This window comes from Quercus robur, chromosome 8 (genome assembly GCF_932294415.1).
Source record: "Quercus robur chromosome 8, dhQueRobu3.1, whole genome shotgun sequence".
Classification (NCBI taxonomy): domain Eukaryota; kingdom Viridiplantae; phylum Streptophyta; class Magnoliopsida; order Fagales; family Fagaceae; genus Quercus; species Quercus robur.
This window is the reverse complement of record NC_065541.1, coordinates 2,803,338-2,821,020: the sequence shown is the minus strand read 5'-3', so window position 1 is coordinate 2,821,020 and position 17,683 is coordinate 2,803,338. Positions and strand designations below refer to the sequence as shown.

Genomic DNA, 17,683 nt, shown 5'->3' with positions numbered 1-17,683 from the left:
ATGTTGTCCTTTTTATTTTGCATTTGTTGAAATATGTAATTCACCACCAACCGCTATATGGTATGTTAATTTGGATTTTGCTGATTCTTTATATTACGCTTGTATTGCACTGTGTGAAAATTTGAAGAATCCACTTTGAGGTTCACTTTTGAGATTTTTAGTGATATATATATTGTTATTTTTTTGGGGGGGGCGTAAACTTCTTCATTACTAACCAAAGTTTGACAAAGTTGTGGTAGGTAAACAATCAATTGTTGTTGTTGGGATAGGTTGGGCTAAATTTTTTATTTTTTATTCCATAGATTTACTTCTATATGTTTGCAGTTGTCTCTTCTAGTGTGATGTCATTGTTGCAGCCCAAATATGTGGTTGTTTTTTCACAATCATGGGTTTATTGGTGTTGCTATTTTCCTACATACGATTGTAGTTGTAGTCACCTGTAATTGTTTTGTTTATTTTGTACAACGATTTGAAGATCTTTGAATTGTTGTCTATGGGGTTTTGATCTCTTTCTTCAATCAACTATTGTTCTTTAAATTTCCATGTGTTGGGTCTCACCTATTAAAAGGTAGTTTTGGCCTACACGTGAGGGAGAGTGTTAGAAATGTGTTTAGTGAGATATAGAGAGAGACAAACTTTCAGGCAGAGAGGCAGGGGTCCAAAACAGAGGAGTGGAAGATTGCATCAGTTATAGCAATACGACAGTCCTTTAGTCCAGAACAACAGCTTGTGCAACTTGTAGTTTAGGATTAGTTCATTTCTGTAGTTTAGAAGTTATTTATACATGTACACGTGTAATGATTTGGTTGGTTATACAGCTTAGATCCGTATAATGTGGAGTTTGTTAGGAGTTTGTTTTTGCTTCAGCTCTTGTATAAAATCGCTCTTGTACAATCATTTTCTAATTAATCCAATCAGAGTTTTCTTTCACAAATTCTCACACAGGGCAAGATTGACTTTTACACTATAATTGTAATCTCTAGCAAGATTCCTACACATCACATTTGCAATGTTCAAGACTTGTTCTTCATATTACTCCATAATATTTCATAAAATAACCACACTTGATGAAAAAGACAAATGGAGTAGTTATATATGGTAAATTTTTTATCTTTCCCTGGTCGCTCACGTTAAATTCAGTGGGTAGAAGGAGGAGAACCACAAGAAAAGAGCATGGTTTATTAAACATTGCCTCGCTGGCCCGCATGTACATGATTAACATACTTAAATGGTAAGTGGTTCAACGTGACTTTTAATTTGAAAGTTAGATTAAATTTGTTAATTTTGAAAATTGGGGGTTTAATTAATATATTATTCTAAGAAAGAAATATCTTATTTTTGTTCAATGTATTTTTTTTATAGGAAATGTTCAATGTATTAATTTTGAAAATATAAAATTTAATTTGTTACAACCCTAACTTATAGGGTTTAAAAAGAGAGTTTTTTGTGTTTATTTTATTATTATTTTAAGTTTGTGGCATTAATTTTCAAATTTCAAGATCTAAACAGTAAGCCTAATCGTGGTCAATCTTTCATCAAAGAGAAGAATAAAGAAGAGATGCAATATGGGGGAAACTACAGTATTCTCTCTCAAGCTCCCAAGGTATTTTATGAAAATACCCACACTTAATAAGGGGAAAAAAATGGAGTAATTATAATTGATAGACCAAATAACAACCCTCGTCCAGAGGAGCCAGCCTAGACGAGGATAGAGGGTCATAAAGACTGCAATTTAATGCCCCGACGGTTATATATCAGAGATAAGACCGTTGGAATCTCCATTAAGGCCGAATTGAGTAGGCCTGAGACGTTAACAAACCAGCTTTCAAGTCACCATTCAAAGAGGACAATGGCTAGCAAGGTCAGCCTATTTATAGGATCTACCAAATCCTAGACAAGGTACATACACATTGATCACCTCTCACTCTAATCATAGAATTCTTTTTATTTCCTGAGTTCTTTTCGCTGACTTTACCATCAGAGATTCTATGGCCGGCACCACACCGATGACCACCTTTTCTTTTTATTGGTCGTGCAGGAGGTTGGACGGGCTCGTATTGGTTTAATCTGGACAAACCCAACTACTGACGATCTTAGCATCATGAATAACAATCATATGGACAAACAATATTATGGGATTAACATTAATTTCACATGGTCAACCTTACCACAAACACTTAACATATTGTGAACCCCAATCACGGTTGAAAACATTCATTGTGTGAAATTAATTATGTCTCTAGATGTATTGGGTGGTTACAACTTACAAGTGATTATAGGCTTATAGTAACACTCATTTATTAATCCTAGAAATAGAGGTGAGAGAAGAAAAATATTACAGTATTAGCATAAATAAAAGAACTACAATGATCCTTTTTCTTTTCTTGGGTAAAGTCTCACTATAACATTTTTGATAAAATGAAGAATGGTTAGTGGATTGTAGGTTGATTTTTGTGTGTGAATGGAAAAATTCTCATTTTAATAAAATGAAGAATGTTTAGTGGATTGTAGGTTGATTTTTGTGTGTGAAAGGAAAAATTTTCCCTTTTATTTTTTTTGTTATTTTTTCTCTTGCACACGCCACCCATTAATTTAGAAGGAGTTTTGTCCAATTTAGAAACAGAAGAGGTTGCTTCCTGGATTAAACCAAGAACAAGTCCGCAAGCCCAAATCGACAGCTAGCTTTGCCGGGCTCCATAGTCCATACCACACTACAAGAATTTTGGTCTTTTGCGACCAATGTTTTAGCGACGACCAAAAGGTCGTCACTATTAGGCATATATTAGCGACGAAAATATATGGTCATCACTAATAAGTGTATTGTAGCGACGACACTAAGGTAGTCGCTAATAAGTCGTCGCTAACACCATGGAGGGAATTTTATTTACTTTTGGAAAATGGAGGGAAACTTTTAGCAACGACAATAAATTTTGTTGCGACGACATTTACGTCACTAAAATAAGGTTTATTTTGACGACGACATCTATCATCGCTAATAATCATCTTTAGTGATGACCTTATGTTTCGTCACAGATATGTGGCCAAAAAATATAGTATATATATATATATATATATGCTTTATTTATCAGTGATGACACATTGGTGGTCGCTATTAGAATGCTATTAGTGACAACACAACATGTCGTCACAAATATATCTACCTAAATATAATGGAGGGTAAAATTTTCACTCTAAAAAAATAGTGGGAATTATTGGAGGGAAGAGATTTTATATTAGCAATGAATTAAGTTGTCGCTATAAGGGATCTTTTAATGAAAACAAAGATTGTCATCACTAATATGTGGCCAAAACAATTTTGATATAATATGATTTATTTATTTATTTATCAAATCCTCCAAATGCCTCTTAAAATATTTAAAATGACATAAATTCCTTTAAAATGTTTGAAATAATTAAAATACCATTAACCTTGTCAAAATGACCAAAATACCCTCAAACTTATATAATGACCAAAATAAACTTGAAGCCTCCAAAGTAATTTAAAACTTTCAAATTCGTTAAAAAAAAAAAGAAGAAAAAATGAGACAACGGAGGGCTTGTTGCATCAAAATACTCTCAAATCATAATGTTACCCATTTGAAACTTGAAATCGATAAAATAATAAAAATTGAGAAAGTTCTGATTATACTCAAAATACTAATCAAAATGTGAATCGTATCGTGAATCAATTTTTTATTTTTCTGTATCATGTGTCATAAGAAAGGTATTAGTCAATATTTACGAAACTAATAAATTTATTATAAATATATGAAAGGTATATTCATTATAAATTCATAACATATTCAACTAATAATCAATTCAATCATCAATTATGTAATAATATTTACCAAAAGTAAGTAAATAAATCAAATTAAAATATATTTATCGCATACATATTCAAATTAATTAAAATCAAAAGTGATAATACAAGATATATGAGCCAAAATAATTAATTTTTTCATCATTTTGCTTAATCAACTTTATCTAAGTCAATGTTAACAAGATGTTCATCATCTTTCAAAATTATTTCTTTATTAACATTTTCTAACTGCTCCAATACCCAATAATCCACTGAAAACCTTCCCACTGAACCTCATTTCACAAAGTCTAGTAGTCTCGAGACCATCTATTAAGTTTGACCGGGTTTGACCAACTTTAACTAAACTTTAATCGTGCATTTCTCTAAATCCAACCGTTTGATTGTGACCATAATTTACTCGAATTAACCTTTCATTACACTCTTCAAATCTAATGGTTAGATTTCAAATCTAAGTATGGTGTGAGATGGACATGTGTTGTGTATCTGTATGACTATGTTCTCTCAATCTGACCATCCAATTGGTCTCAAATTTCACCAACACCAATATGTTACCATACTCTTCTATCCTAATAATCAAAATTTGAATATAAATTTCACCAAGTCTAGTGGCCACAGGACAATCTATTATGTTTAACTGGGTTTGACCAACTTTAACTAAACTTTAACCGCACCTCTCTCTAAATACAACCGTTTGATTGTGATTACAATTTACTACAAATAACCTTTCATTACATTCTTCGAATCCAACAGTTAGATTTCAAATCTAAGGATGGTGCGTGATGGACATATGTTGTGTACTTGTATGGTTATGTTCTCTCAATCTGACCATCCAATTGTTCTCAAATTTCATCAACACTAATATGTCACCATACTCTTCAATCCTAATGATCAAGGTTTAAATATGAATTTCACCAAGTCAAGTGGTCTCGGGATCATCTATTAAGTTTAACCGGACTTGACCAACTTTAACTAAATTTTGACCTTGTATTTCTCTAAATTCAACGGTTTGATTGTGACCATAATTTACTAGAATTAACCTTTCATTACATTCTTCAAATCCAATGGTTAGATTTCAAATCTAAGTATGGTGTGAGATGGACATGTGTTGTGTACCTATATGACTATGTTCTCTTAATCTAACCATCCAATTGGTCTCAAATTTCATCAACACCAATATGTCACCATACTCTTCAATCCCAATGATCAAGATTCGAATATGAATTTCACCAAGTCAAGTGGTCTCAAGACCATCTATTAAGTTTGACCGGATTTGACCAACTTTAACTAAACGTTGACCGCGCATTTCTCTAAATCCAACCGTTTGATTGTGGCCATAATTTACTAAAATTAACCTTTCATTACACTCTTCAAATCCAACGGTTAGATTTCAAATTTAAGTATAGTGTGAGATGGACATATGTTGCGTACTTGTATGACTATGTTCTCTCAATCTGACCATCCAATTGGCCTCAAATTTCACTAACACCAATATGTCACCATACACTTCAATCCCAATGATCAAGATTCGAATATGAATTTCGCCAAGTCAAGTGGTCTCGGGACCATCTATTATGTTTGACTTGGTTTGACCAACTTTAGCTAAATTTTGACCGCGCCTTTCTCTAAATCTAGCAATTTGATTGTGATTATAATTTACTAGAATTAACCTTCCATTACATTCTTCGAATCCAACGGTTAGATTTCAAAATCTAAGGATGACACGTGATGGACTTATTTTTGTGTACCTATATGGCTATGCTCTCTCAATCTGGCCATCCAATTGTTCTCAAATTTTACCAATACCAATATGTCACCATACTCTTCAATCCTAATGATCAAGATTGGAAAATGAATTTCATCAAGTCTAGTGGTCACAGGACCATCTATTAAGTTTATTAACTAAACTTTGACCGCACCTTTCTCTAAATCCAACCGTTTGATTGTGACCATAATTTACTATAATTAACCTTTCATTACACTCTTCAAATCCAACGGTTAGATTTCAAATATATGGATGGCGCGTGATGGACATATGTTGTGTACCGGTATGACTGTGTTCTCTCAATCTGACCATTCAATTGATCTCAAATTTCACCAACACTAATATGTCACCATACTCTTCAATCCCAATGATCAAAATTCAAATATGAATTTCACCAAGTCTAGTGGTCACGGGACCATCTATAAAGTTTAACCAGGTTTGACTAACTTTAATTAAACTTTGACCGCACCTTTCTCTAAATCCAACCGTTTGATTGTGACCATAATTTACTATAATTAACCTTTCATTACACTCTTCAAATCCAATGATTAGATTTCAAATCTAAGGATGGCGCGTGATGGACATATGTTGTGTACTGATATGACTATGTTCTCTCAATCTGACCATTCAATTGGTCTCAAACTTCACCAACATCAATATGTCACCATACTCTTCAATCCCACTGATCAAAATTCAAATATGAATTTCACCAAGTCTAGTATTCACGGGACCATCTATAAAGTTTAACCAGGTTTGACTAACTTTAATTAAACTTTGACTATGCATTTCTCTAAATCTAACCATTTGATTGGACCATAATTTACTATAATTAACCTTTCATTACACTCTTCAAATCCAACGATTAGATTTCAAATCTAAGGATGGCGCGTGATGGACATATGTTGTGTACTGATATGACTATGTTCTCTCAATCTGACCATTCAATTGGTCTCAAACTTCACCAACATCAATATGTCACCATACTCTTCAATCCCAATGATCAAAATTCAAATATGAATTTCACCAAGTCTAGTATTCACGGGACCATCTATAAAGTTTAACCAGGTTTGACTAACTTTAATTAAACTTTGACTATGCATTTCTCTAAATCTAACCATTTGATTGGACCATAATTTAATAGAATTAACCTTTCGTTACACTCTTCGAATCCAACGGTTAGATTTAAAATCTAAGGATGACGCGTGATGGACATATGTTGTGTACTTGTATGACTATCTTCTCTCAATCTGACCATCCAGTTGTTCTCAAATTTTACCAACGCTAATATGTAACCATATTCTTCAATCCTAATGATCAAGATTGGAAAATGAATTTCATCAAGTCTAGTGGTCACAGGACCATCTATTAAGTTTAACCAGGTTTGACCAACTTTAACTAAACTTTGACCGTGCGTTTCTCTAAATCCAACCATTTGATTGTGACCATAATTTGCTAAAATTAACCTTTCATTACGCTCTTCGAATCCAACGGTTAGATTTCAAATCTGAGGATGGCGCATGATGGACATATGTTGTGTATCTGTATGACTATGTTCTCTCAATCTAACCATTCAATTGGTCTCAAATTTCACCAACACCAATATGTCACCATACTCTTCAATATCAATGATCAAAATTCGAATATGAATTTCACCAAGTCCAGTGGTCTCGGGACCATCTATTAAGTTTAATCGGGTTTGACCAACTTTAACTAAACTTGACCGTGCATTTCTCTATATCCAACCGTTTGATTGTAACCATAATTTACTAGAATTAACCTTTCATTACACTCTTCAAATCCAATGGTTAGATTTCAAATCTCAGTATGACATGAGATGGACATGTGTTGTGTACCTGTATGACTATGTTCTCTCAATCTGACCATCCAATTTGTCTCAAATTTCACCAACATCAATATGTCACCATACTCTTCAATCCTAGTGATCAAGATTGGAATATGAATTTCACCTAGTCTAGTGGTCACAGGACCATCTATTAAGTTTAACCGGATTTGACTAACTTTAACTAAACTTTGACTGCGCCTTTCTATAAATCTAACCATTTGATTGTGACCATAATTTACTAGAGTTAACCTTTCATTACACTCTTCGAATCCAACGATTAGATTTCAAATTTAAGGATGGTGCGTGATGGACATATATTGTGTACCTGTATGGCTTTGTTCTCTCAATCTGACCATCAAATTGTTCTCAAATTTTACCAACAACAATATGTCACCATACTCTTCAATCCTAATGATCAAGATTCAAATATGAATTTCACCAAGTCAAGTGGTCTCAGGACCATCTATTAAGTTTGACTGGGTTTGATCAACTTTAACTAAACTTTGACCGCACCTTTCTCTAAATCTTACCGTTTGATTGTGACCATAATTTACTATAATTAACCTTTCATTACACTCTTCGAATCCAACGGTTAGATTTTAAATCGAAGGATGGCGTGTGATGGACAAGTGTTGTGACGCCTAGCAATTTAGATGCTTGGAGATATAACTATTTCTATGTTTGGTTTGATTTGGAATTTAAAAAAAAAAATACATACATATATATATATATATATATATGTAAGGACTCGATTTGTAACGACCCAAAATGATATTGGATTCGCACGTAAAAAGGCCCAAACAATATCATTTATAGAGCGTGAGTTTGAAAGACTAGGTCTTGGTCACCAGACGGTGGTTTGTCGTGGTATTCATATAGAATTAAATCGTGTTCACTCGAGGAGTCTTTCTCTTGGAGGCGGGCTAGGAGACTCTAGTTCTTGGCCATTTTTCCCAGCCCCTTTCTTGGTGCATCAACTTTCACATTATATAGCCCTTCTTGGTTGATCTTAGCCCTCCACTTGTTGATCAGGCAGGTGCCTACTTCAGTACCCGTCCCATCAGCTGTCCCACCTTGCTTTTCGTTAGTTGCGATGATCGAAGTCACCCTGTCCAGGCGTCTTTTCTCATTAACATGGTTAGGACGTTGGCGGGTGCATTTAATGCGGGGGGGGGGGGGACATATTTACCTTGAACCAGTTTCGCACCGTACCCCCACGTGGGTCCCATTCTACTCGCATCTCCTTCAGGGGGTTTTTTTGGGGGCAGCTTTCAGCGAGATGTTGCTCTTCCCTTTGAAGTCTTGGAGTGCCGAGGACAGGGTCATCCTCGGCTGTGCCCCCGGCATTTCGGCCTTTCCCCATTCGTCCTCGGCAAGTACCCTCCTCAACATGGGCCTTGGGCCCTAATAGAGCGTGGGCCGGGTCATAAGTCCCCTGGCCCCACAATATATATATCTTGAGAATATAAGATGTTTATATTTAGTTTATAATAAAAAAAATCTTATAAGAATTATTAATTTTTACTTTATGTTTTCTTTCTTTTGAAATAATTATATTCTTTAACACGCACATAGCACTAATCCAAATATATTTTAAATATAATGTCAAATAAACAGACCAAACTATTCAACATTAAATTATATCTACTTAAATACAATTATCAAAAGTACAAGGAAATGAAAAATACATAATGACAATGAAATTTCAGAGAAGGCGAAGGCTATTTAGGGTATTTCACTTGGTAAGGCATTGGATCTAATAAATTATTATTTGTTCATTCAATTTCCCTATAAAATAATTGCCAACCGTGATACATACTAAGCACAATAACAATTGATTTTATAGAAAAAAAAATAAAAAAATAAAATAAAAAAGGAGCTAAGCCCAAATTTCTGATTGATTGAAATTTGGGAGCTGAGCCCATATACATAGTCTCAGTAAAGTCCAAAACTTTTATTATAAAAAAAAAAAAAAAAAAAAAAAAAAAAAAAAGAAAGAGGTGAAAAGAAAAGGAAGGCTAAGACGTAAAATGCACAGTGAAGGCTCAAAAAAAAAAAAAAAACGCACTATTTTATTTTTTGGTTGTGGTTTTCTTTTCGCAATTCATTTTCACTTTTCTCATACTCACAATTCTCAACTGCAACATCGATCTGCACCGTGAATATCATTCTTATCGAGGTCAATTGCAAGACCAATTTCAGCAATTGGTTAGTCCCTATTTCCCTCAGCTTCTTTGCCTTCAACCCTTGAATTCATAATTGGGAAACATAATTTCAGACCTTTGAACATTGAAAGTTTTTTTTTTTTTTTGGTGGTACTTTGCAGGTTAGTGATTTGGAAAATGTAATTGGGTTGCCGTTACAAAGCGTGTAAAGGTTAGATATTCATATATATATATATATATATATATATGTATATATTTTTTTTCTTTTTTTATCTCTATAGTTATTTTGTGGTTGAAGGGAGTTCAATTACCATATTCACATTCGTTCAATTTCTATGTTTTTTGAATGTCTATCTATTAATGACAAGTAGAGATGAATATTGGAAATAGTGTTTATTTTTGCTACTCTTCTTCATACCAGACTGAAATACAAGCAAAAAAAAAATTTAGATCTAATAGTCTCTCTCCTTTCTCAATAATTTACTAACTTGCTCTTGCTCTTGGATCACTGCCGTCATTAACACGGTGCCGTTGTCGCCACCACGTTGCCTGTAGCAACCCATTTGGCGATCTTCTCTTCAGCTTCTCCGGCTGTTTCTTCTTCTCCTCCTTCTTTGTCTGCTCAGCCATATGTTTCTTCTTCTTATTCTTTTTTTTTGAGCATATCTTCTTCTTCTTATTCTAACTCTTATGTTTCTTTTTATTTTAATCTTTAACTTTTGTTGTTTTGTGTGCTTGACAATTGACAAGCAGTGACAAGTCACTGACAAGTGACAACCCACGTGACTCATTCAAAAATTCAAACTCCACATTTTTTTTTTAAATATAACATTATATCTATTTAATACTTACTAGATTTGTGTGCTCTGTCCACGGACTCCACACATCATAACACTACAAGTACAATGACTAGGGCTATTTATTTAAGGCCTATTTTAGTATTATTATTTAATACATCAATATCAATTCTATTTTATACATATACATATATATATTTTGCTTAGAATATTATATATTATATAATAATAGTCTAATGAAGTGAAAGTGAAATGTCTTTTTTTTTAATAGGTACTTGCATGGAGATTATTGATTCACGATCAGATTGATTGGGTTGGGTTTAATGCTTGTTTGTGGGGTTGGATATATTGGACATATATGACATATATTATATACAGTACCTCTGTCTACTTGTTTTTAGGAGATGGCTTTTTTTAGGGGGGTGCAATATTTCAGACACAATAGTCATTAGGGACTAGAGGACACAAAAGAAGTAAATAAAACAAATATAAAAGATAGCTAAGATAGGAAGAGCTATCACGGCAAGAAAAGTCCCATTATCATTAATGGTGTTCCATATGTGGTGTGGATTGTAACTAAAACTTGGTGATTACATCAAAATTGAGAAATTTTGCTATTAATGTCTGTCTAAGCTGTTAATTGTTTGTTTATTTATTTATTTACTTTCATTTAGATCTTGCGGTAATTCAGCGAATCCACTGAAAGTATAGCTGTCTTAAAGGTTGATTTGGCTAATGCAAAGAAGCGTCTTAGCGCCCGCAATAAACAATTGCATCAGTTGTGGTATCAGTCAGTAGCGCTGCATCACATAATTTTCCTGTTAGATCAATTTGAGGGCATAGTTAAGGTTTGTCCAACCTATTTCCAGCTTTAAGATAATATCATATCCAATAGTATTGCATACTTTTGGTCAATGTTACATTTTAATCCTTTAATTCTACATCTATGCCGCTATGCTTGGATTTTTTGTACTAGAGTTGCAGTTGCATATCATCTCCCTACAAACATGCAGACATTTTTTGAAGTAAGTTATATACATGCGAGCATGGATGCATAAATGCATGCATTAATATGCACACATTTATGCATGCTATGATATGTCCTTAATGACTTGTTCTAATCATTACTTAAAAAAGGAAAAGAAAAGAAAAGATAAAAGAACTTGTATCTTACTCAAGTGGAATTTGGGGTGTGTAGTAAATTATTAATGGAACTTCTCAGCATTTTATGGGTATTGCAGCTTTTAGTGTGTTTTGAAAAATTAACTCCACTATATTGTTTGTAGCTTAAAAAAAAAAAAAAAAGTCTTTTTGAAATGAAGGAAAATGGTGTTTTAGGGTATTTTCCTTGTAAAATGAGCCACTTAAACAAAAAGCATCAATTCACTGTGCTTAAGATATTTATCAAAGAATATATATGCATCACTGTCATTTGCATTCAAATGATGCATGGTCATATAGCAACAATACTTCCAAGGTTAAATTTCAACCAGCACATGCAGTGTTTAACAGTGACTGATTGCCTCATCATTTAATTTCATGAGTTGTAGAATTTATGGTAAGAATATATTAACTGGGCATTAAGGATATGTTTGGTTGGGGTAAAAATAGGGAGGATGGAAAATACGAATAGGAGAATAGGGTGAAAAATAACATTTTTCATTGTTTGGTTGAGAGGGGGAGAGGGAGAGAAAAGTGGTGGGGCCCACAAGTTTTCTCTCATTCCCCTTTAAAATACAATCTCTCCAAATTAGAGAGGAAATTGGAGTGAAAAGTGGAAAAAACATATGGACAAAACTGCCCCCACCTCTTAATGTTTAGGGCCTTTTTTTTTTTTTTTTTTTTTACTTTTCCTTTATAGCGCTGACTTTTTGTTTTTGTTTTTTCTTTCTTTGGTTTTGTCTGGTGGTGGATTCTTCTTCTTTTACTTCTTTTTTTTTTCTTCTTAATTTTTATTTTTATTATTTTTTTAAGAGAACACTTTTGGATGATTTCTTATTCTATTTTTTTGAAATGTCCACTTTCATCTATACACAATTTTTAAAAGGTACCTTTCTTATCATGATTTAGGCAGCTCTTGTCTTGATCAATGATCATGATTCATGAGGTCAATGTCACCCCTATTAATGAAGAGTGCCTTAGGGTAGTGACATGAAGCTTTGGAAGTTTACAATTACTACTTCCATTTAGTAGTTGTATAAAAATAAAGATAGCAGAGTTGCCTTTTGACTGATGCTATAGGGTGCCTCATGGTTATTGAAAGGAGTTGCTTAATTTGCCAAAACCATATGAAAAGAGAGAGCTAGAAAGTTTGGGGGAAAGGTCTACATTCATCACCAGCCTTGTTTGTAGCTTAATGTTAATGGTACTTCCAGTCCTTGACTAGTGACTACATTCTACCTTTGACAGGTCTTAGCTAGTCTTGGGTTTGATTGATTCATTATAGTTACTGGGTATTAGTACGAAACTATATTTTGAAAGTTCATTTATTGGTAGGTGCAACTAGAAAAGAAAAAGAAGAATAAATAAATTGCTTGATTTTGTTAATAAGTGTTCTAAAGCTTCAAGTTAAGAGATATATTTAACATTGTAGTATTCAGTTTTAAGGCTTTATTATTTATTTATTTTTTTCTTAAGATAGGCGTGGTGGTGTGTGGTTTTGGAGTTTTGAGATTGTGGAAATGTGAGGTTTGAAGATTGGAGTAGAAGAAGCTCTTTGATGAGGAATGTAAATGAGATAACCAGTAAGAGAAAGCCGTTGTTTTTTTCTTTTCTGGTTTTTTTTTTTTTTTTTTTTTTTTTTTTTTTTTTTTTTTTTTTTACCAAACCAAACAAAGGAAGATTCTGACACGACTCAACTAGAATTCAACTTTTTATTTTTTAGTTCAATCCTAGGTTCAGTTGTACTATTAATGCATGATAGATATACATTGGAAGTATAATAATTAATAATGAATAATAAAAAGCAGCTTTATCTCCTTCCCTTGAAAATGCAGGTTCAACTAAGCTAGTTCTTTCATTCTCAACCCAAAAAAAAAAAAAAAAAATTAAGTCCCTTTTTGTGATTATATAATTTATAATTTTATAATATGCTTATTTTTATTTTATTTTTTCATAAAAATTATTAAGAAAAAATTAAATCAACAGCTTTTAAGGTTTTATGAAATGATACTCACTAAAATTATGGACGAAAGGACACTTGCCTTAGAGCTTTGTATAAATGCAACAATAAATCCAATGTTTCATGGACCAAACCATTTTTACAAGATGGCTGACCTGCTATGTAGTGAAATTGAAAGTACAACAACCCCTCTTACCTTTGTTTCACTTTGAGTTAATTTTGTAGTTTTTATTTTTGATTTTGGTTAAATTACATTCTAAACTTTTAATTACTACTATACTAATATATGGGCTTAAAGTGCTTGAATCTGTTAAAATAAATGCAAGTCTTTGAAATTCCTTCTATTTGAATAAAGAATGCCTACTATGAGCATGAGGCATACAAATTTTTTGTCATGATGGTAAAGATGTTTAAATTTTGATTCTTAATAGACATGAATGTCCTTATATATGTGGATTAACTTGCATGCAGTACAAGTTCTATGTTGATGGAAAATGGGGATATGATGAATCTGAACATCATGTGACTAGTGATTATGGGATTGTGAACACACTACATTTGTCTACGGATGACATGGATGTTGATAATGATGTCTTTTCGGCATGTGGTGAGTTAGATATACCATATGCTTGAAATCATGATTACCATGATACTTTGGCCCTTCTTGTTGTCTTTTATATTTTGTTATGATTTTGATGGAAGTTAGAAATTTTAGTGATATCTATATGTCTCTATGGGCTTGACTTGAGGAGTTGTTTGAACTTTAGTGTTCTTAATACCCAACCAAGCTTTGCTCATTTGAAACCTATGAGCCTATGAAGCAAGTTTTTATTTGGTATCTACTTCTTTTTCATTATATTACATTAGAAATTCATGTGTTGTATATATTTAATTAGTGTATTAATAAATTCCTTTTAAATTAAACTCATCTTTTATAGGCTAAGCATTCTTTGTAGGTGGTGAGTTTTGATTTTTTTTGAAGAGCCGTGTGTTTGGCTTGAGCACAGTAAGTGCTTTACATTAGAATTTCATAACTGTTTTGTGGTGGGTTGTTGAGTGTGAGCAAGCGGGTGGCTTGCATGGTGATATAAGGTGCTCTACATTGATATTGGGAGTGTTAATTGTTTTGTGTATTTTTGAATGACTATTTTGCGCAGATTTTTTCTCCCCCCGCCCCACCTTAAGTTCCCTAGTGAAAGCCATCTTGATGTTGGTAATTTTGCTTAATAAGCAAGTGAAGAATTAAAAATATTTGGTTCTAAGATTCTATTTTTGGTTTTCCCCCCTGTTTTGATTTTGTTTATGATATCAAGGCGTCTTGGTTTTTTGGCTTTAGTTGTTTTACCAGCAAGATCACATGCGTTTTGGATTAGTGATATTCTTGTCTTTTCTGTCTATTGGTTGGTAATGCTACATGTTTTATTTAATTATCATGTTCACAGTATTCACCAGCTACTTCTTTAATATTGATCTACTAAACATGCTAATAGTATAATGTTTAAATTTGATGGTGGTGTTGTAGGCTATTGAAGTGATAAGTATAGTGAATTCACAGTATTTACCGGCTAGTTCTTTAAAGAAAAATGCTAGTACCACAAATATGCTAATAGAATGCTAGTACCACATTGCTTTTTTTGTCATACTAATCTACTAAATATGCTAATAGAATAATGTTTAAATTTGATGTAGTGCAGTAGGCCGTTGGAGTTACAAAAAAAGTGAATTCATAGGTTGAAAAGACATGCATTTAACTATATCAGTATATGTTCATTAAAACTGCAGACCACTTTCATTAGAGTATTTCAATCATTTCCTTTGTGGCCAAAATGTACCAAGAGGAAGAGAGTAGTTTAATTTCTTAAATCTTGTTTTGTTGGGGGGGGGGGGGGGGGGGTGGGGGGACAATGAAAGAAGTGGATTATTTTTATTCTTTCACTCTTGAGTTCTAAATGTAACCACTTCTCATGTCATTCCTCTCTCACAATATTTCCATCTATTTTAGTATGAGTGTGTAGAACTAATAGAGAATTACTTTGAGGTTCTTGTCAATTTCTCCATTTATAGATAAAAATATGGTATAGAATCTAATTTTATATCATTTCTTGTGTTTTCGGACATATCTAACTCATGTAATAATTTATTACATTTTTTTGTAGCATTCTATGAACAACAAAGGACTTAAATTGTATATTGAATTGTGTATTGTATATTGTAGGAAAAAAACATTAATTATCTCTCATTTTTTTTGTTTGGGATGTTGGGACTCAACATGTCTATTGTCTTTTTATTATTCTCCAAAAGAAAGATTCTCCTATGATGCTAGACTGTTATCTTTTTGGTTTGGGGAGTAGAAGAAAGAATTAGGGTTTTTTTTTTTTTCATTTATTTTTTGTTTTAATAACAATCTGTTTGTGTCTCCATTTAAATTCTATTGCTTTAAGTTCATGATATGTTTTTTAGATGAGTGATATTTCGTACGTATTAATGATTTTTCATTTGCTTTAAATTCTTTTACTTTAATTTCTTTACAAATATCTTTGGATATGTTCTTTGTTATGATTGTTAATTTCTTTTGGAGAATGAGTCTTGATGTAGATTAAGTTTTGTTAAATGCATAAAGCTTTCATATCTTCCTAGTTATGGTATTTTTGAAAAATATAAATGTTAAAATTTTACTTGGACATTAAAACTATTTATTAAGCATTTTTGTCATCTATTTTAGTTGACCTTTACATTGGTTTATGCTCTTTATTTCAGGTCAAAATATCGCATGCCTTGGGTTATAGATGATGTCGAGGGGAGATATATTTCATTGCAACAAAGTATTAGCTTGGTTGCATATCTTCATGAGGAATTTGTTATCATTTGATTAGTATTTGAGTGAATAGATTCGAACTTGTATTATGTATATGATATTGAACTTGGGTATTATTTTCCCTTATTAGTAGTTATTGATTGAGCAGTTATTGATTGAGCAGTTGTTATGCTTATATGAGTATTTGTGATTGAAAATTTGTGATGTGTATAGAATTGTGGTTTGTTATTTCCCAACAAGAACCCATGTAAAATTCAGAATGTAAATTTTAAAGAAAAATAAAAAATGTAAAATATTATTAGCGACGACAATGTCATCGCTAATATTTTATCATATCATTAGTGACAACAAACAATATTATCGCTAATATGCAATTTTTAGTGATGACATGTTTGTGGTCGCTTATATATCGTTATTTGTGATGACAAGAAGTGTCGTCGCTAGTAATGATATATCAATGACCACAAACATGTCGTCGTTAATAATAATCTACTAGCGATGACAAAAAAATTTGTCACTACTAATGAGATAGAAGTGACGACATTTCGTCTTGGGGTCTCGAGTTATTTATGATGACAATTGTCACTATTAGTGACAACTTTGTTGTCGTTAATAATATTGTATTTGCGACGACATTAATATTGTCACTAAAAATATTTTTTGTAACCAAATTCGTTTAACGAAAGTTAGCGACGACATTTTTCGTCACCAATATAATTAGCGACGATATTTAAAGCATTAGTGACGACTATATGCCGTCGCTAAAGACCAAATTTCTTGTAGTGCCAGCAGCATGTTGAATTTGGAAACTGAGCAGAACAAGTTGATCGTTGCAGATCTCAAGGTGCTGGCTCACACTGAGATGTAGTTAGTGAACTTCAAATTTCAAAGATCTACAAAATACACGAGCCCAATACCAACATTCAGAAGCAATGATATAAGATTTAAAGATATTGCTAAGATTTTATTTTTTGGAAGTGTTTATATATGTTAGAGATATATATTAGACATATTAGCCCAATGTAATAGGTCCAAGCCCATTCCTGCTTGTACTAGTAGTCTAGGATTTAGTCGCCTATATATACTCATGTTAGGGTTCATTGTAACACAGGTTATTGTACTACACTCTCATATAATAAAGATGTAGCCCTTAAGGGTGTAACACAGGTTATTGTACTACACTCTCATATAATAAAGATGTAGCCCTTAAGGGATTCCTCCGTGGATGTAGGCCGTAAGGCTGAACCACGTAACCCTTGTGTTCTCAGTGTTCCTCCTCTATGCTTCCTCTTCCGCATCTACTCTAGCATACACAACATGATATAACACATCGCGTTGCTAATATTTAACATGGTATCAG

General features: G+C 32.8%; 1 long non-coding RNA gene across 6 annotated transcripts; it reads left to right on the top strand.

Annotated features, from left to right (window-relative positions):
- Window positions 1-9,434: 9,434 nt before the first annotated feature.
- On the top strand, window positions 9,435-16,470 carry LOC126694200 (uncharacterized). 6 transcript variants are annotated; one of them, XR_007645654.1, is made up of 6 exons: window positions 9,435-9,633; window positions 9,752-9,801; window positions 11,062-11,235; window positions 13,025-13,131; window positions 13,980-14,115; window positions 16,266-16,470. It is a non-coding gene; the product is annotated as an uncharacterized LOC126694200 (long non-coding RNA). The 6 variants fall into 6 exon arrangements; XR_007645652.1 differs by having other exon boundaries at window positions 9,436-9,633; window positions 13,029-13,131; XR_007645653.1 differs by having other exon boundaries at window positions 9,437-9,633; window positions 11,110-11,235; window positions 13,029-13,115.
- The last annotated feature ends 1,213 nt before the right edge of the window (window positions 16,471-17,683 follow it).